Source organism: Pezoporus occidentalis, unplaced genomic scaffold (genome assembly GCF_034315485.1).
Source record: "Pezoporus occidentalis ecotype Australia unplaced genomic scaffold, CSIRO_AGI_Poc_V1 ctg93, whole genome shotgun sequence".
Classification (NCBI taxonomy): domain Eukaryota; kingdom Metazoa; phylum Chordata; class Aves; order Psittaciformes; family Psittacidae; genus Pezoporus; species Pezoporus occidentalis.
In genome coordinates, this window is record NW_026916294.1 from 2326893 (window position 1) to 2342966 (window position 16074).

A 16074-nucleotide genomic window follows, 5' to 3' on the forward strand; every position below is an offset into this window, starting at 1 on the left:
AATAACTTTATTGGCTGGAGTCTAGTTTGTGTAATCACTAAAATTAACACATGACAGTATGACTGCTGAGTTCAAAGCAGGAAACAATCCCAGATACAGCTACAGAAATTGCTCCAGTCCAATTACTGTAAAACAGATGAGGATAAAGTTAGTGTCCCAGTGAGTCATCCAGCCAAGATTCACATTTCAAAACGGAGCCATTCCAGGGGTAGAAATGAGGACAGAACTGTTTCAGAATAGCCATGAAAAATATGTACAGAATACGGTCTGATTATACAAATTTGCAGGCTGTTCCCAGCAAAATGAAGCAAAACAACTGATCCTCAGTAATAAAGGAGCAAATATCTTCCTGGTGAAGAAAATAGAGTGAATTTGGCCTAGTGTGTTTTTCATTAGCTCTTTCTTTTAAAGCAACACATTGTGCAATGAAGTTTGGCTTAGTATTTAAGTTTTGATTAAATTAAATAATCTTTTACAATATTTAAGACTGGTAGAAAATATTTCTATGATTCATTACAAATCCCCGGAGAAATATTTAAAAACAAGACCAACAAGCAAACATATTATTAGCATATTTTCAACTTAGATTTTCTAGCATTTTGTTGAGCATGAGAATCTGAAAGTAAAATTCAGCAGGAGATGACTGGAAACCAAACTGAATGTAGTTAGCTACAGTTTGGTCTTTATGCTGACCGAAGTGGGGGAAGGAAGAGAAAGGAAAAACGGAAGGAGAGAAGAGGGAGAAAAAGCGAATAAGAAAAAAGAAAAGACCTACAGAGGGTGCAAGGAATAAGAACCATATCTCTTAATATTTGAATAACCTCAAATGTTATTTGAAATGTGGCCATTTTATTTAAAAATACATATTTTTCTGGATTCAGGCATCTAGTCACCACGACTGAACAGAGACCTTCCTGTGGTCTGATTTTCATTTATGCCAAGATCGATTTCTATCACTCTATCAGCCAAACTGGTCATACATACAATTCACTTCTATTTTCAGTTCCTTTGCATAGTCTGAGCATGAAAATGAATCCCCAGGTGTTTTTTTTTATTTGCATTTTTAAACTGGTAGTATCAATGGAAACAAGAAATGCTATTTGTACGCTGCAAGTTGCTTCCATCATTTATCTTACTCGTAGCAAAATGTTTCCCAGTTGCTTGTCCTCCTTCTTGAGGTTACCTACTCCTAAACCTGCAGGCCGGCTGGCAATGCCTTTCTTTTCACCCTTGTAATAGCAAGAACACAACCCTCTCTGGAGAAAGCACTTAGGCGATGGGAGAGCACATAGTTCCCCATGGCTAAGTTGCCTCCTGTGGTACCTCTGCAGCTGATGAGCAACAAAAGCTTCCCAAATGAAATATTTGGTTTGTATTAGATTCTAGTGTGCAGCATAGAGCTAAGGTCACCAGCTAACGTCCCAACAACAACTGAAATGTAGTTTAGCCTTAGAAAAAATTGGCTTGTTCTGTCTTAATCAAAAGAAGTCCAGACGTGCAGCACTGCACAAACTTGGGTCACTTGTGTATTTCAATCTGTGGTTTACCTCTCTCTTTGTCCTGGACCCAATCCTCTAAAGTGCCAGTGTTTTCAATAGTGCTTTGTATAGGCTGTTTTGCATAATACTAACATGAAACAAAAATAGAGAGAAATCTAAAGCCCAGAAAAAAAAGAATTATTAGCCAACATAATATATTTTTTTTAACAAGCCAAACCAGAAAAGCAGGGGGAAATGGACACTGTCATGTCCTGGAGGATGGATGGAAAAAAGTTCTTTGTGCTGTGTTCCCAACTGTGGTTACTTGGTTCTGTGCCTATAGCGATACGCTGTCTGTGCCATATGCATTTGTAATGTGCTTTGAGATCTCTCTAAATGCAATCTTGGAGCCAAGTAACATGCTTATTATTACAACCTTAGCTCCAGAGTGAAAACTGCAGACCACTTAACACTGTTTTCTCTCAATCCAAGGAGATAAGGAGCTAAGCATCTTGAAAGAGAACTTGTGCTTGCAGTAGGTGCAATAATAACTTTTTGTGCGACTGCTCCATGGAAGGAGTTAAAAGAGGGTATAGGTGGCCATCCTGCGACGTGGTGTCAATGCAATTAGTGCTGCTTATTGTTGACTGGGCCAGCAGAGGTGGGGAAATTGCACCTTGTTAGTCCCAAATACATTATGGCCTCCTAATGAACTCCATTTTATAGCCAAACTCCTTTAAATTGTCTCTTTCCATGATTAATTCTCCTCTTTCTCCCCTTTCGGCAGGCTGTTGTTGATAGGGAGTGTCCAGTGTTGAATGAGTAAAAAGTACTAATGCATGTTCTTTCCAGAGGGAGATAACCCTTCTCTAAACATGATGAATGCATCTTTTACGGAGGAAGATACCCTGTGTGGCAAGGGCTTATGTATAAGTACTGGAAGGCATGTGTTGCGGGGGGGTTGGTGGGGTAACTTCTTGCAGCTCCTGGCTATTTGCAGAAGCTCTGTGGGCTTTTCGAGCTGCTCTTGGAGCCAAAATATCCTTGTCTCAGAGGAGGAAAAGAGGGTCCATCAATGCTGGGAAAAGTTGGGCTGGAGGAGGGACCATGTAGCAGCAGAAACATGGCACAGGAGCTGCATCCCCAGGAGAAGCTCCACTCTGCTTGCCCTGTTCACGCAGATGCTTTTGGCTGAGGATAAGTAAGAGTTAAACAGAATAAGAGGGGGAAGGTGATGGTACTTGGCATTCTGCAGCACAGAGGTAAAAGGCCAAAAGATGTGTAAATACAGCAGGCAGGCTAAAATTATACATATCTATTATCTATATCTATAGAAATAACTCTCTCTTTAAGTACATACCCACGTATCGCCACACCAGCAAATAATATTATAGCACTTGCAAATATTCATGCATCAGGGTCTTTTTCCAACTCATCTCTGGCAACAGAAGACAGCAGTAAAAGAAAGAGGGGAAAAAAAAAATCTTCCCCAAGCTGATTATCAAATAAAATACTGTTTTATTTTCTGTCTAATAAGTACAAGAAGTTCCATAACTCCCCTGATTAGGCATATTATCCTTCTTCAGAAAGTCAGCGTGATTTATGCAGAAAGTGATTTGGACATACTTTCCTCTGGCTATAGAGATTTCATAATTCCTGGTGTACGTCTGGAAAATCTCCTCTCGTCCTGAGTCCAAACCAAATTAATGTCTTCCAGAATGACCTGAGGAATTAATGAGGTTTTCGCTGTCAGTTCTGCCCATGCAGGGTCAAGTAAATCATTTGCTGGCCCTTACTCCAGTGTTTTTCGCTGTCTTTCTGACTCCATGTACAATGATAACAAAGTTGCAGATGCCTTTGAAATACGGCATCACTGACACTCTCCGTCCATCTGTTGGGACATATTTTAGGCTCTGTTTCTCTGTCTGCTGTAAACTCTGCCTTTAATGGAGTCAGTAATTGCTGATAAATGGGGTATCAATGAAGTCAGTGTACTGTAGGTTTCCCCATTCTTTTCTGCTGATGTGTGCTATTTAAATCTCTTTGCCATTACTTAAAGTTATTGCGTGTTCTTGTCTTTAATTCCAGTCCCGGCATTCTTGGCCCCAGCCACAATTTTTAGTACATAGCAAAACTAGGTACTACGGAGAGCTGTTTGGCAGTAAACAAGTTATCCTCAATTCCCCACTCTGCTGTCCCCAACTAAAGAAAATGTGAAACACATTGAGAGTACGTACATTAAGTTCTGAGTAATTCACAGATTTTCTTTCTCTCATGTCATAAATATTTTAAACCAACCCAATTTTGACATTGCAGCCAAGCAATAAAACCCATGATCCATCCCCTTTCCCCCTCTCCTTTCGTCCCCACGTGGTAGAGAGCCTGAAATAAAATGAGCCCACACTTTACCCTACATTTTATATTGCCTTTCTCTATAATTTATCACAGCTTTTAAGGGTATTAAAATCTTACTTAAGATGAGTACTGTTTGTGTCTCTGACACTGTGTGCTCTATAATCTATTAGGCTCTCTGCCAGCTATCTCGGCAGTTATATCTCATTTTCTTGCATGGCATCTAAGCACAGAATAATGACTCTAATTGCAAAAATAACGATGACACGTGCAGTAGCTTCTGCATTCAACAGGCTCTTCCAAAATACTCAGGCAGACACAGTTCCTCTACAAGCCTAAAGCTAAAGAAGAGGCAAAGAGCAGAAGAAATGAATGGGAAAATCAGATTCACCCTGTTGCATGTGTCCTGTTACTGGCTGCAGCCAAGAGCTGACGACCTAGGAAAAAGGTGTAAAGAAATTCATACTGGATAATTATAGAAATGCCATTACATAGGAATACTGTTCCCAATGCCCTTTAGTCAGTGGATAATTTGTGCCCAGAAACATAGGAAGCTTTTGCTACTGCCTGTAAAGTTAGGACTGGGTTTGCATCCTGGCTCACCCATATGTTCCTTAGTCTTCAAAGATTTTGGCTATGCTTTAAGGACTTTCAGCTTTCTGTTTGAAGCTTGTTTCATAGTTCTCATAGTCCTCTGGGAAGGCATGCTCACTCTTTGCTGTTAAGATGATGGCATTTGACTTTGAAGGAAGAGTCCTCTGCAGCTGGTCTTTGGGCCAAGTAGGATGACTGAGGTAGTGATCAGTCTAAAGTCATGTTACACTCAGTAAATGGTACAACCTAAAGGACAGGAAATACACATTTTGTTGAGTCTAAAGCTTTGTGAGTGGATCACTGAAATGTTATTATGACATGGAGCTGGTGTGGCTTGTAGAAGGGAGACCAATGCAAGCACTTCTGTGTGATTGAGGAAGTCACAAGCACATTGAATGTGCACACCTTGTTTCACCAGCTATTGCCATCTGTAGGATTATAGAATTGCATGGCCAAGGTGTGTACATATTGACTTGAGACTTCACGTATGTAGCGTTTGGAGGAGAACTAGGAATTAGCTGATTCTTCCACTGAATCCTGAGAATCTGCCAGCCATGGACTGGCAATGGATTTGCAGTGAAAGAACATTTTCCTTCATTCATTTTGAATTCATTGTGTCTCCTGTCCATTGCAAGCCTTCAGGTTCTTGGATTACAAGAGAGGAGAACTTGACTCTTAGCCATGTCTTTTCTACCAAAAAGGCTGAATCTTTTAATTTATTTTCCCTTGTTCCTAGTTATTTCTATTACAGTCCTTGAATTTCTTTGTTTCTTTTCTACTTACTTCAGGAGACTGGAATAAAACAGAACACTTTGGTGGCTGTGCCTGGTTGTTAGGGTAAAATGTATTTGTGTTCCTGGAGACTAAGTGCTCCTGAATTGCATCAGTAGTTCACAGCAGAAGACATTTCTTTGAGAGATTTTGACTTTTAACTACCTGATTTGAAGACCTTTTTTTGGGTTGTTAATATTTCATAAAGTGCTTCAAAATTGTCTGTGAAAGATGGATCATTATAATAACTTTCGCTAAAGGACAACAATGTAAGTTTTGTTCCTTTGCACTTTATAGATTTTAAGGCAGAAGAAATAGATATATTACGTTTATCTAATTTAAATTATTGTCAAACAAAGGCCATAAGCCATACATAAAAAATTGTACCCTTAGATTAAGTTAAAACCTACCTTTTGAAACATGTTGCCTTGATTCGGAGGCCTCACATCATGGGAGAATCTGCCACGCATCTAGGGAGGTTACTGAAAATACTCCCTGTTATAACCAGTGTGCCTTAATTCTGGTTTCATCTTGTAGTCACTAGACCTTGTTATACTCTTGTCTGAAAGGGGAAACATGTCTCCCTGTGTAGATGGCTGAAGGGCAGTCAAGTCAACTCTCAGTGATCTCTTGGGGAGCCCTAGCAGATGTAACCTCTTAAGTCTCTTCCTGTTAGACTCAGACAGCAACCCCATGAAAGAAATTCTCCCTCTTTGCTCAGGAGGAAGCCTGACCTCCCTTTCGCTGTCCTTATTTTGCTGAAAACTTCCTTCCTGGTTCTTTTCCCTGAAAGAAAGCAGCTTCTGGATTTTCGTTCTTCTGGGAGAGATACGGTGTGATGACTCTCATTTCCTCTCTTCTCTTTTCAATTTCTTCCCCATATTTTCTCTTCTTTTTTCTTCTAAACATAAATGATGATTTCAGTGCTTTTTGCTATGGCCAATCTAATGCAAATGAAGAAGTCACGGTCTGCCTCTTGGGATGATGTTAACAAAAGTTTCAGGAATATTACAGCATGTTATAACTCTTATATTATTAAATACTGTTTGCTAGGTATACAACATAGCAAACGCACCTTCTCCAGTTTATTTTTAACTCTTGTCCAAATGTTTCCTCCCTGCTTTTGTTCCTCTCACATTCACTCAGCCTGTAGCTTGTGAGACCACTTAAATTCTAGTTATCCCCAACCTGGTATGACGAGGGAAAGAGGCTGTGTAATGAATTCAATCACCTCTTGTTTCTGCCAGGTATGTCCAGGAAGCTTGGGGTGGTTTTGGTTCCCACCACAGACAGCCAGCATTACTTGCTGATAGCTGGCTGTGTGCCTGCTTATCCTGGCCAATGCTGGGTAGCAATGCCAAGTGCAAGCAGGATTGTGATGGAACCATTCAGTCTTAGGTTGAAAGTGTGCAGATGTTCTTTTACTCTTTTTTCTTCATGAACCATACTCTTTAAGCTCTGTAAGGTTGATCCCTCTTTGGACCGGGCCCTCTGCTGTCCATGTGAAACAGCGCTTTCTTGTTTTCTCATAATTAGCTCTTATGGTCTTTCGAAGAGAAATGCTTCATGAACAAAAGTCACAACGTCCGTCTCACATTTGGAAGAGTTGGTTTTGAAAGTCATGTCTTCAGACCTCAGCTCAGGGCTTTGTTCTTTACTTTCTGAATTTCACTCTATTCTTCTATATTATGAGGCAGTGGCACTACCATTACGTGAATGAAACTTCAGCACTTTGCTGTGCTGAATGACTGTTTAAGGGAAGGAACCTATTCAGATTGTTTGTTGCTGAGAAAAATGAGGAAGTGACCTTAACTACTGCCTGGAGATATTCTGTTCCAGAGTATCTCTGTTATAGTGCTTAAATATGCAAGTAGCTAGATCAGAGGTTTCCAATTGCTTTGGACAAAATGAACACCAATTTTGGAACCCATGCTCTAGGTAATTGTTGAGTATATCATACTAGGGACATCAATATCTTGAGGAGGCTCAAAATGTAGAGAGATGGCTTTTGCTTGTGATCCCTTTTTGTTTTTACTCAATCTCCCTCTGTTCTCCTTTAATTTCCTTCTTAGTTTTATGTAACCTGTATAAAATCTAAATTCAAGGAAAACCTTCCCGTTGCCCTTCACTTGCCCCTGTATGAAATATGTTAGCAGAAACATCTTAAACCTACAGATTAAACAACTCATGTGCATCCCTGGTTTCACATATGTAAACCTCCATTTACTTTGTCAGTCTCAGCTGTGACAGGTTTTTATTGGTTTCATATTCATAGTTCTTTTAATCATTCTATTAAAGTTGCTTAAAAAAGTCTGTTATGGGAAATGTTAAAAAAAGAAGTTAGTTTCCTAAGTCTTTTGACAAAAGACTTCAATTTTTGATTAACAAAAAAAAAAGGAAACTCAAAAGCTTTAAAAATACAATTAAAGTTTTTGTGAAAATATTTAGATTTCCATTTAAATGTTTGTGGGATTTTTGAAAATCAAACTATTTTACGGGGGGGTGGTGGGATATAATTTCCAGTTTTTGTCTAGAAAATTTCAACCTTAATGAAAATTTCCATGAATATGTTTGCATTGGTCTAAAAGCAGGCTTTTTACCCCTTTTCTCCAAAAATATTTCAAAAGAAAACATTTCTATATGCTACTTGATTTCCCCCTCACACCTGTGTAAACCAAATGCAATTCCATTGAAGTGAATGAAGTTATGCTGTTAGAAGAAAGAAAAAGCTTAAGTTCATTGCATTTGAATAGATGACTTTGTCATTTAATAAGCTGGGTTTGTTCTGAACAGAGCCCTCTAAATCTAGAGATTCAAATACCAGCAGTGTCACAGTCAGTCCTTCATCCACGCAAAGCAGCTCAGGTGGTTCTCTACAGTTGACTCTATAATGTTTCTTTATTTAGGTGTAAAAAGGACTGAGGCATGGAAGAGGGAAGGGGCATGGAATATCATGAGACATAAACCACTTACTCTTCCTGAGAGGTAATCAGTGCTGAAGCCCTTTGACAACAATGTGGAATGTCTGTACTGCTGCTGGTGGTGTTGAGCAGGAACACAAAGAACTCCAGTCCTCTCATTCTGCTTGTCTTGAAGTCCGGCACTCATCCTCCTACAAATATCCAGGCCTGAATCTCCCATGATGGAGGAGTGAAAATGACGGATACCAGCATCACCACTGATAATCTGTCAATGATCTGGGCCTTTCATTGCACTTGGTAACTATAAGAAATGACTCCATAGAACTGGAGCTGAAATATTCTGAACTATGGCAATAGAAGCTAAAGGAAACACAGGCAAGAGGATAATAGTCTGGTCCTAACTGGCAACATCCAACATGTGCAGTAACTTATATGAAACACTACTTTTCTTGATGGAAAAAAATGAAAAAAATAGATGAACCTTGTATTCGGAGCAAGGGAAAAGCATACAGAGGTTCTGTTTCCAACTGATGCTTTTCATTTTGCCTCAGAAAGGCCTGGGAAAGTCATCATAGCTTCCAAAATATGTACCCAACCATTCTGGATACAGACACTTCTAGAAAAGCTGCCATGATTTTTGATGGCACAAATACCTGCACAGAATGCTGTAAGTGCAAGATCTGGAAGCAGGGCCATGGTTAATGCCTTTTAAGTTCAGGGACTGAAGACTTGAAAGTTGAGATTTACCCAAATTATACCCCTGAAGACAAGTTTAACGCCCACTGGTCTTCACCGCAACCATAAAACTACACAGGAACATCTCTGCAGCAGTCCTTTCTGCAATGCAGTTTGTACTAATTTTTCCTAGAGTCCAACTGCTAGTATTACTTAGCAGCTGAGATGACAGACAAGACTTCCATCTTTAGAGCCTCTTTCAGAGAGCTCCTTCAGTTAAGTGCCCTGTGGGTTTTCCCTCCTGTTAAGTCACTCCTTTCCCCCCCACCCACCTTTTTTTTTCTCTTTTCATGAGACTAAAATGATGAAGGAAAATTAATTTTCATTGCAATGCAATGAACTGTGAAAGAGACTCTTAGTTGTGGTCTGGAATGCAGACACTGCTGGCTACCTTCTCAGACCATGGCTAATCACACCACTGACAGACTGGAGCTCACCGGCTGAACTGTAATGCCTCAGTGCAGCCTCTGCTGCTGTGAGCCCAGAACATTGCTGAAATCCTCAGAGTGCTGCATAAGGGATGACTGCTGACAGTAGATGAGGGAAAACTTGTCTGGGGCTATTTCATCTTGCTAGTCACTATGGTGGTGTTATTCTGCCATCTTTGAGATGCTTTGTTTGGTCCCTTCTTATTAATGTCTAGCTATAATTCTTGGTCTTGTTTTAGCAGGATGATGGCTGGTATTTCCACAATAACAGACTGTGGAACATTATTTATATTAACCTTAGAAGCAGTGGGAAAAGCATGTCCTCGTGTTGCCCATGCCCCTGTGTGCTCCTGGTGATTGCAGCTGAGAGCACAGGGAGGAAAGACAATTGTGGAACATGTCCATGGAACAGTTCTATGGAATGCTCTGGACTCAGCATGCTTCTACCACTCTCCTGCTTTATGACAGCTTCCTGCAAACACTCAAATGGGGGGCTGCTCAGCCTATTGCCACGTTTTCATTGTTCTTCTTGCAAATACCCATGCATGTGGGCAAGATACTCGTTTGTGAATGTAGATGCTGGGGATTAACGATGGAAGTACCCTCTCTCATGTATCACGTTTCATTCATTTCATCACAGAACTGGAGACCAGTCCCATATGCGAAATAATGAGTGATGGGTCAGACAAAAAGAGTCCTAAAAAAGAAAAGAAACCCACCCTAGAAAGTTTGAGTGGTGTGAACACAAAGTGCTCTGCAAATCACTGCAAAGAGTGAAGATCTCAGCTCTGAACTGAACTCAGGCCTTGTGGCTAGATAATCTGTGAGTCTGAAGAACTATATTTGTCTTTACTAAGTCAACTGCTTGTTCTGCTCCAGGTGTGTTTGCATGTTTTGTTTAAAGTGGATGGGATACTGATGTGGAAAAAACAAGAAACAATACGAACAGCTACACAAGCAACAAAACTAGCCATGACTATGATCTAATAATTTGTGATAGGCAGGTAATGCATCTTTCAGGTGGGAGGAACATCCTTCTTCCCACATCCATACTTAGGAGGGGTAAGTCACACACTTGAAGGTCCCTGAGCTGGGTATATGGACCTGCGATGACCTGGCATCTACAGCAGAGCCTCATGCACTACCTGGTCATCAGCTGCTGGCTCTTAATTTGCCTAAAGGGCAGCAACAAAGACTACTAAGATTCACTGAGCACTTCCCCAGCAAGACCTCTCTGTGCGTTCCCACCATGCCCACCACCTTTTATGGTCGTGGCTGGAAAAGCAGGTAACTAACATCTGCCGCTTACTCGAAGGCAATACAAGTTTGCAGTGTAAGCCCAGCCGGTAACTCAGAACCATGCACTTCCCCCACACCCCCCCAGGGGGATGGGGAGGAGAACTGAAAGAATGTCAACTCCCACGGGTTGAGATAAGCACAGTCCAGTAACTAAGGTATAACACAAACCACTGCTGCTACCACCAATAGTAATAATGATAAGGGAAATAACAAGGGAAGAGAATACAACTGCTCACCACCCACTGACCGATACCCAGCCTGACCAAGCAGTGATCTATCCATTCCAGGTAACTGCCCCCAGTTTATATACTGGGCATGACGTGCTGTGGTATGGAATACCTCTTTGGTCAGTTTGGGTCAGGTGTCCTGTCTCTGCTTCCTCCCAGCTTCCCCTCCTCCCTGGCAGAGCATGAGACTCAGAAGGCCTTGGGCAGAGTGCTTGACTGCTACTGCTGAACCCAGGACAGCAGGGAATAGCCTCTTCCTTCTAGAAAGCTGCAGCCCAGGGAGGTTCCAGCAACAGGCTGTGAGCTTCAGTTGTTAACAAATAAGGATACCAACAACCCCAAGAGACGGGGACAACGAAGGCTGCCACCCTTCTGCTTTCCCTGCAAATTCCAGTGACTGCCTAGAGTCCATTGGGGAAACCCAGGTGGACTGAATAGTATTACACTGACTCTGGGAAGCTGGGAGTATCACTCTTACGTAGCCCCCATGCCTGCTGTGGCAATACGCACCTCCTGTGACCAAAGCATCCTCTCCTAAATGGGAGGTTTGGCCTTGCTATCGGCTGAATTCGGGAGGCTGTAGCCTTATTTATTCTTCTAACCCTTGTGAATCCTCACTGAGAAAGCAAAATGAATCATGCCAGGTCTGAGTTTCCCCAGAGAAACGTCTGTGTTTGGCACACATGACTTTAAATTTGTCCCTTCCACCCTTTGGTGATTAATGGCCTGTGATCCTCTGTGATTCATGGCATCCAGGAGACATTATTTTCTGGGATGTAAGAGCTGGACAGCATGTTTTCCTCATCAGTTACTGACTGCGATTGTAAGCGCCTCATCTACCTTATCTAGGATCTCGGTAAAGGTTGTCAAGCAGGCAAACGGGAAGGTGGGGGAGCGGATGGAGAAAGCCTGTTCCATCACCAAGTTGCTCTTTACCCAGAGCCAGACAATTAGTGCATCCCTCAGCCTCTGTAAACTGAGCTTTTCCTCTTCTTGGTCTATCCTGAGCCTTGTCCTGAGGCTGAATTAGCTCAGGCTCTCTGAGACCCTTGGAGGGGATGGTGTGGAAAAAGAAAACCATTCAGCGATCTCTTTCGGCTTGACAGTGATCCTACACACACCTGTCCATGAAGCTGGCTGTGCCAGATTGCTCTGAAAACCAGGTTCACGCCGTGCCATGCAGCCCACATTTAGGTTGAATTACTGTACTTAAACAAATTCTCATTTCCATGCACTTGATATACACTTTTTTTCCCCCCTTTCTCCTCTCCCCATTGGCAACTTAAGGAGCCATTTTTCTTCCTGACGCCACCTTGGCACTCTCTCTACCAGCATGTGAAAACAGCCGGAGTTATACATATGGAGACCTCATCCTCAGTTGCCTAATGGATTCAGAAGACATCCTGAATATTCATCATCTCTCTTTTTATGAGCACCTTGGCAATTGCCTCCGAAGTTAAAGACTGTTGTAAATTAAGGAATGGCACTTGGTGAATACCAATTTATCCGCATTTCAAGACTTCCCTCACCCCCACCTCCCTTCCATACAATATTGAAGTTCCTGTAGTCTTTGTGAATACAGGGCATTGTTTCTGTGCTGCTGAGGCAGAATTGTTTGTGCATCCCTGAAGACTGTGAAATGTCTGCACCGGGGCTGCTCATTTAAACTCTGTGCACTTACTGTACCCTCTCTGGAACTCCTTTCCTGGAGAAGCCAGCAATGACCTTCTCAGAAGTAATGATAAACACATGCTGAGGAAGCTTGGCTCCTTGACAGGCCCTTTTAATTATTAGTTGTAAATTAGCAAATCATGGGGTTTTTTTTCAGTTTCATATCACTGCCTGCTTTGCTGCATGTGGGATCCTCCAGGTACAGTTCCCATGCAGTCCCTGCAATATATACTGGTGGCAGACTCATCAAGCCATGTCAATATTCAGTGCTTATTCAATGTCTGTCATTTTAATACGCACTAATCATTATGCCTTCAGAATAATGATGGTGCAGAAATTATTGCAGAGGATTAATTGTGGTTAATAGTTACCAAGCGGTTTTTGAATGTATGTCAAGTTGTCAAGGAAAGTCCCTGCTCAATCAAGAGCAAGACAGAAGTAGCTTCATCTGAGGCTTATATATAGAACACTGAAGAACAAAAGACTCCATCCTGCAAGATACTGAGCACTCTCTGCTTGTCCTTGCCAAAGCAGACTCAACATCTTCATTGAAGCTAAGCAGGACCTACTTCCCTGAGGTGATACAGAAATTCAGTGGCAAATTGAAGGGTCAAGCCTGGATTTATCAGGACTCATTGTACTCTTAATTCCATCTTAATTCATTGCTGGGCTTTACTAAGTTTTTCATAAATACAAAGAGAGTTGCTGACATTCATAATTTTAATGGAGATGCTTGCCATTTTTTTCCCCTAAAGCTCTAGCTCCTGTAACCACATTTATATGACAAACCTCAGCTGCAGAGGGGAAATAAATGGTTTCTAATCCTTGTTCTTGCAACAGAAAGCTTGGAAAGACAACCAGGAATTCTGAAAACCCAGAAAGCAAATGAAATACACCCCCAAAATATTTCCAGTTATAACAATCTCACAGCTTCTAAGTCAGTCTTACGTACTTTTTAATTTTGGTGTGGAGAAAGCTGGTTCTTGCTCTTGCAATGCTCATGTCATAGGTGTTGTCTGGAGGGTGTGGGTGCTGAGGAGGTGACATACCTGAGGGAGGTGATGGGAACTGCAGCTGGGTTCTGCTGCAGGTTCTCTTACCTGCCGTGGGGCTGCCATGGGGCTGTCAGGTCAAGAAGGAGGCAGGCAGAGCACTGGAAGGTGTGATGTGGTAGGGACGTGGTAAGAATGGGAGCTGCCAGCAGACAAGGCAGAGGCTTGCTGAAAATCACTGTTGGTCTTACCAGATCTCTCAGGACATTTTGGGGATAGGAAACCACAAGCCACTGCTCTCACCTGGAGATGCGGGATGGGCCGGGAGCTCAGCCTGTGAGAGCTGGAAGGTGGGAGGCAAAATAAACTCCTGTACTCTGGATTCCATTCACAAGACACAGAGCTTTTCATTTTAACTTCAGTTATCTCGCTGCTGTCTGGGAGGCCATCAGAGGCCTCCTCTTCTTGAGCTGTATCAGGAGCTGTCCATTAACAGCTTAGCCAGTTTCCATGGGTCTAGACTAAATGGAAGGAGAATAATTTTGTTTAAAAGAGTTGTTTTTTATATATATGTATATAAAACCATGTGTGCACACACACAGTAGCCAGGCATAGAGCTTGTGGAAGAGTATGAGCCCTATGGTAAGACCTTGAAAGACTGGTGCCACTTTCCATTTATGTTTGTACATGGACCAGAAAAACTTTCACCAGCTGTAGTTTGTGATTCACTGCTGATCTGGATCAGAATCCCAATTATTGGATCTTTATTCATTATGAAATATGCATAAGATGCACTGAGAACAGGCATCAGCTCTTAGTCTTCCAGGACTAGAGTCGGCTAGGGAGAGTGCTTTTCCTTCAAGTTTAATCCTTCTATTCTTATTGCAAAAAGGGCTCTGAAATGGCTGAAGATGTTAGAAGAGGTGTAATTATTGCGGTAGAAAGTAGGCAACTTCTCACTTGTGCAGAATATTGTTTGTGAATTGAACTGCAGGAAAGTCAATGAAGCCAGGGGTGATGAAAAGCAGGATTATCATGGATACGGCTAAACTTTGTGTGAGTCTTTGTCATGCTTGCAGCAATTAATCTCCATGGTGATGAGAGACTGCAAATGTGTTTTTTCAATGAGAAATGGGTTTTGATCTGGTAAAATAAAGAAATAGATTGCTGCATCATGTTTTAAAGTGCCCTCAGAGGGAAGGAGGAAATACTTTTCACAAACAAGTAAAGAATAAGAAAACAAATGAGACCAGTCTTAACTGGCAAGGCAGCATTAGAGAAGCTTTTTGCATGGGCATAAGTGAACAAGTAGTCTGGGTTGCAGTTAATGCATGGGAGGAAGGAAGACTCAGGAAAGAGAAGCGGTTTATATAATCCTAACTGGAAAAGTTGGATGGGTTCATATTTCATGGAAGTGTGTTCACCCTCTCTCTATCAACATGCTTCTTTATAGTTGAATTTCAAGTTGAATAATTATATTCTGGTGCTGTAACCACCCGATAAGCCTTTGCATTGCTGTGTATTTTCAACTCCAGACCTCAGAAAGCTGCCCAAGCAGAGAGCTTTGCATAGGATGTGAAATTGGCCAGTGTTACAATCCCTTCTATGGGAAGTGAAGCACAAATTTTCTACAGATAATGTTAAAGGAAGTGGACAAGTAAAGATTGCAGGCAAGAGTTACCCAAATCCCAAATGGTACCCCAACATATTCCAGTTGGGTGAGAACTACAAGACATCTGCATGCTTGAAAGGGCTCGGGACAGGAAGGGAGAGGTAAAAGGGAGGGGGAAAACTGTTTCCAAGGCAACCCATGTCTACCCTAGGCCTTGGAGCAGAATAACTGTGGCTTTTGTAGTGTGGACTCCTTTGAGTAAGTCATTGGAAAACAGCAATCACACACTTTAGCTGCATTTTTAGATATCAAATCTTGGTCCTTTCTGATGGTGCACACATAAAAAAAAAGAGACAAGTGAAATAATCTGGTACTTTATGAAATCTGGCCCAGAGTGATTAGCTTGATTTCTGAAGGACTCAATAACGGACTCTAAGATAAAAGTCTGATCTGCTGCTTAATCTTCTCTGTGAATGATTTACAAGACCATGACTTCTATATTCATTCATTAGTGCTCATTATACAGTATTGAAGTTGGAAACTGTTTTGCTCCTATCTTGCATTTTTGCCTAAGACAAAGTTGAGAGGAAAAGCCTCTTTTTTTTCCCATTATGGAAACCAGTGTCCTCTCTATTGGGAAAATATGTGTCTGACTCTAAATCATCTTTGCCAGTCTTTGAAGAAATACATGTGAACATATGTACATGACTGCTCCCAGAACAGTCACTGCTATTGCCACCAAAAAACTAGATGAAATTATTACTTCCTGGTGGGCAATCTTCTCTTAACTTTCTATTCACTATGTTATGATGGGTGGGATTCACATCTGCTGCTCATCGTTGCATGAGACACGTCGGCTTGTTAATACCTTGGAAGTGTAGGGGAATATTTACAATTGCAAATGCTTGTTTAAAAGGCTACAATTGAAGAATGCAGAGAAATGCAGCAGAATCAGCTCTTATAAGAACATCAATTGGCTATCAAAAACCATCCA

General features: G+C 41.5%; 1 long non-coding RNA gene across 2 annotated transcripts in view; it reads right to left on the reverse strand.

Annotated features, from left to right (window-relative positions):
• Positions 1-1020: 1020 nt before the first annotated feature.
• The window catches only part of LOC134157107 (uncharacterized), a 50740-nt gene continuing 35686 nt past the window's right edge, over positions 1021-16074 (reverse strand). The window contains exons 2-4 of one of the 2 annotated variants that reach the window (XR_009962186.1): positions 8169-8329; positions 2031-2669; positions 1021-1981 (exon numbers count right to left, since the gene is read on the reverse strand). This is a non-coding gene — a long non-coding RNA (uncharacterized LOC134157107). Of the gene's footprint in view, positions 1982-2030; positions 2670-8164; positions 8330-16074 lie in introns of both variants that reach the window. The other variant, XR_009962185.1, reaches the window with a different exon arrangement.